The following is a 5,091-nucleotide window of genomic DNA, read 5'->3' on the forward strand; positions in this document are numbered from 1 at the left end:
TTGACATGTGAACAAACATCATGCTAATTTATACTAAATCCCACAAGTGTCACATTAAAACAAGTCCCAACCCTCAAACTGAATGATTTATGTTCAGGCAAAATGCATTTTGACCTCACTGATTTATGCCACTAATATAAGAAACACACACACGAAAAAGTCAACCAATCACAGCCAGAATACACAGCTCTCAGCTCCATACAGACACACCTCCTCTCTTTGACTGGGATCCATCTGCCTCTTGCTCTCAGATCTTATTTGATATCCACTACTACGCTCACTAGAGCGCTGTACCTACAGTGAAGGTTTGTATCGCTTCAGCAGGTAACAGGTAAGTGCACAGTCATTTAGTTCTACTCAGTTTTGTCATTGCTTTGAGAATTATTAGTGGGGTTTTTTTTGCAGGTGAGTGCTATGTTCTTTAACTTTTAGTTTTCAGTTTTGTACATTGTCATCATTGCACTAATACTAATGACTGTTAAGGTGAATAAAACTAAGATCAGTGTAATAAAATTAGCATGTCTTACTTAAAGCCTGATGTGTTTTTCTTCCTCAAATTAACTCATGAAAATTCAACTGACTGTAAAAAGCTGAAAATAAAACTAATTTCTTGTTCTTATTGTAGATTTGTCATGATTTGTTCTCAAAATCTCCTAAAAGTGTTTTTCACTTCGTCTCTGCTGAGCTGTGCTGCCTCCGCTGTGGAACGAGGTAAGAAACTGGTTTTAATTCATTTTAAGTTTGAAGAAATATTCATGATAGTTACAGTACCTGGGAAAATGAGCGCCTTCTTTTAAAAGATATAAACATTATTCTAGAGTTATATTTTTTTTATTCATCACAGCCTTGTGTGAAAGGCAGTGTATTGATTGTAAATAAGTTAAAAACGTGTAAATCAAACAATACAAGGAAAAGTTGTAAGATTTAAAGGCTGAAGATGAATAATTATCATATCAGAGTTTGTTCCAGTGCATCGTACAGGGCTCATATAATACATCATGTCAGTCTGAATGAGTTAAGATGCTTTAATGTAAAATATAAAACAAGTAGATAAAGTTTGCTTCAGAAAGATGTGTGTGTGTGTGTGTGTGTGTGTATCATAAATCATAGCTTTCACTTTGTTTCAGCGTCAACTACTACCGCATATGAGGTACAGTATGTTAATGATTTACTGTGTGTCTCAGCTCCTCAGCTCAGTCTATGGGGGAAGGTCATGGACTTGACGTTTCCGTGCAGCCACTGGAGACTGACACCTCAGGTCTCCATCCCAGCCCTGAAGGAGTTCACGGTCTGTCTCAATGTTCAGCTCCAGGTATTATCAACCTGTTAACACAAGAACATGTTTAGGGCTGAAATGATTTATCGATTGAAAAAATTATTCCATTATAATTTCCTTAATTGAAGCTTTGTGTCTTTAATCTTGCCACCTCTAAAACTCGGTTCCACTGTTGCGTTCCACACGGATGCTTATTGTGACGCACAGGATCAACACAAACAACATGGAGCATAGCTCAGAAGAGGCGAGGACAAAAAGACAGAAAATGTCTATGTGCTCATGTTTCTTCATTGGAACCATCATATCTCCTTAAAAATTTTATTCTTGCACTCAAACATTAAAAATATTTGGCTTTACTTTTTTAAGTTGTATGTTAGTTCCACCTTAAGTTGTTAGTACGTTGGATTCAAATGTGTTGATAACTGCAGTGCACATATTGTTAGTAGATGTCATTTGACTTGTTTGTTGTGTATATACAGAAAGATCTTTTGATATAAAATTTAGTTATGTCTATACATTTATTTTTCTACATCCTTTAACTTTTTGTTGTTGTTTCAGCTGGTTCTGGAATGAAGGACATGTTTGTAATTTTCAAACATGTCTTTTTCGCATTTTTACATTTTTGTAATCTATTCAAATAATCATTTAATCAAATTGAAGAAAATAATCTATAGATTACTTGATTACAAAAACAAGCAACAAAATAGCTTCAGCTCTACACATTACATTTACTGTTTTCATTTTGATTGTTTTTCATTCACAAAACATCAAAGAGAGTTAAATAAGACGACTGTGTGGTTTCAGATGTTATAAATCATGTTTTATTACATGTATCCAGGCTCGTGATCCCTCGCCTTGGACCGCTTTCATGTACCGCCATCCTGACATTCAGGCCGCTGAGCTGGGTTTGGGGGGAAAAAGGGGTCAGGTAGTGGTCTGGCTGTTGGGCATGGAGTTCATTACGGCCAAAAGCCTAGATCCCAAACGGTGGTATGCGCTGTGCCTGACCTGGTCACACAGGAAACACAGACCTGCCCTGTATGTTGATGGAAACCTGGTGGACTTTGTGTCAGGTGAGCTGAGGTAGACGTTCTCAGTCCAAACTCATATGTCCTAAACATTGACATATTTAGTTTATAAGAATTTTGTTGCTCTATTGTCCTCAGTCTATAGTCAATCGGGTTACATGCTTCTGTTTTACCTGAATATACACATCTTTATTCTTGAAAATAAGACACAGTTTAATGCAGACGTCTCAAGGTTAATGGTTGGTTATAATCTGAGTATTTAATTTCAATCACTCAGGAATAGATTGAAAATTATAAATATGACGTTGAATTGTATGCTCCTTTGTCTTAACAGATGAAAAACATACAAGAAATGTGCACCTTTTATTAATTTAAAAGCATTTTGAGGCACTGAGACACTTTGCATCATTAATCAAGCTGCAGAATGGAGATTAAAGATTATGAAAATGAGGAGCTAAAGGCTGTGCTTTTGGATGCAAACTAATAACAATTACATTTAGTCTTTGAAAATAACATTAAACTGATTACTTTCTTTAAGATTTGAGGCCATGGGTTAAATTCAAATGGTGGTAAATAGGCCACTGAGCTGTAGAGACATCCTTAGTTCAGACTGTGAGATGTTAAAAATACCTAATTATATGTCACTGTATATTAAGTACAACAAATCCTCTAAATTTCAGTTGAATCCAATCATATCTGTCCAATAATGAGAATGAATGCATATGAGAGAGAAATGCGTTATTTATCCGTTAAGGCATGGGTCGGTAACTACTGCTATCTGAAGAGCCATTTTAGGACAGAAATAAAAAAAACAAAACAAAACTGTCCTTTTTATATTAGATACCCTTTATATTTTACCACAAAGTGGTGACTGTTTAAGAAGCTCTTTTGGATTAGTTGGTACAGAATATGTTGGGATTAAATCAAAGTTTCGGTGCATATACAGAACAACACCAAAGAAAACGGTGACATTTGTCATAATTGTGCTGTGCAGTATAAATTTAATGGTATGAGAAGGCTTTCATCGCAATGGAGAATAGAGATGAATGCCTTCAGTGTCATAAAATAAAAAGTAGTCTCCTTTTCTACAACTACTATTCTAGTATAGTGTAGCATTTTTACTGCCTAATATAAGAATAACTTTATGGTTGTGATACTAATAGCAAAATGTGTAAAGAAAATAAAAAATAAGTGTTGAGCCACTTGAAAAGGGCCCAAGAACCAAATGCAGCCTGGGATCCTTGCCTTAAGAGAAATGTATAGAGATGAAATTCACCATGAATGTCCCATGAGTGTGACATTTTGTCACCAGTATGTGGTGTGATGACTAGACTGCTACATTGTGAATACTGTGTTGAGGCCTGGACTCTTGCGTTGGCTGGATAATGTACATCGAAGTCAGAAAAAATTCTAGTTTTCTGCCACGGCCTCACTGAGCAAACACTGTACGGATATTCAGCAACTTTTCACCACTGAAGTGTTTTGGTGACACTGACCAAATGTGGAATAGCTCAGGAAAACTCTCTAAGAGCAAATTGTTAAAGTATGAGAGCTGGAAATGGCTAAAATGGGACCATAATTGGACTGTTCTTTCAAATGGCCAACTTCCTATTGCATTTAGGATATATGACTTTTTTTTTGCATCTTGTCCTAATACACATTCCTACCAAATGTTTGTACATCTAGATAAATCTGATGCTGGAGATGCAACTTCCTGTTTCATTGTGAAAAAGACAAGACCATGAACGAAGCACTTAACATCTGTACAGCACCTAAAAAACTTGATCAAAAAAGTCTGTAGATGACTCTAAGGCAGGGGTGTCAAACTCAGATCCTCGAGAGCCGGTATCCTGCATGTTTTAGATGTTTCCCTCTTCCATCACACCTGGAAGCCATCACATCATTATCAGGCTTCTGCAGAGCATGATGATGAGCTGATCATTAATTGAACCAGGTGTGGCTGGAAGAGGGAAATATCTAAAACATGCAGGATACTGGCCCTCGAGGACCGGAGTTTGACACCTGTGCTCTAAGGCTATGTTCAGACAGCAGGTCTTAATGCACAATTCAGATTTTTTGGTGAAATCCAATTTTTTTGTGTGCTTGTTCATATTACACATTAAATGAGACTTCTATCAGTTTTGAGTATGAACTGAATGTGACCCTGAAGTGACCTGCATGTGCAAAAGGGGTCCTGACATAATATGTGGCAGGCAGCCACGCACTGTGTTTACGGAAGTAAATACGTTTTTTACGCCACTTCTCCTTGGACACAGAATTGTGATGTTAGTCACATTGCAATGCTGTAAAGGTCAGATAAATGCGACCTTGCCGTTCAGACTGAAGTCGCATTGCAAAATATCTGATACGTATTGGATTTAGGACCACATATGAAAGTGGCTTGGATCGGATTTGAAAAAAATCAGATTTGTGCTGTTGAGACTGTCTTTAACAGATTGGATACAGGTCACATATGGGCAAAAAAATCAGATTTGGGCCACATTTGCCTGCAGTCTGAACGCAGCCTAAGTGTAAAGTCACTTAACACAACCTAACCCTAAGATGTTTGCTAATCTATGAATCTATAATCTATTTAATCATTTTGACTTCCTCAAACAGAAAGCGAAAATGTGATCATTTTGACTTCCTGTTTGAGGCTTTTTTGTGCATCATGACTTGATATAAACCGAATGTCTAGTAAATCTGACAGAAACATGCCCAAGTATATGTTGACACTGTGTATCAGTCAAAGTGAAAAAATCATTGTCAGGTCATATATAAGTGATG

This window comes from Sphaeramia orbicularis, chromosome 14 (genome assembly GCF_902148855.1).
Source record: "Sphaeramia orbicularis chromosome 14, fSphaOr1.1, whole genome shotgun sequence".
Taxonomy (NCBI): domain Eukaryota; kingdom Metazoa; phylum Chordata; class Actinopteri; order Kurtiformes; family Apogonidae; genus Sphaeramia; species Sphaeramia orbicularis.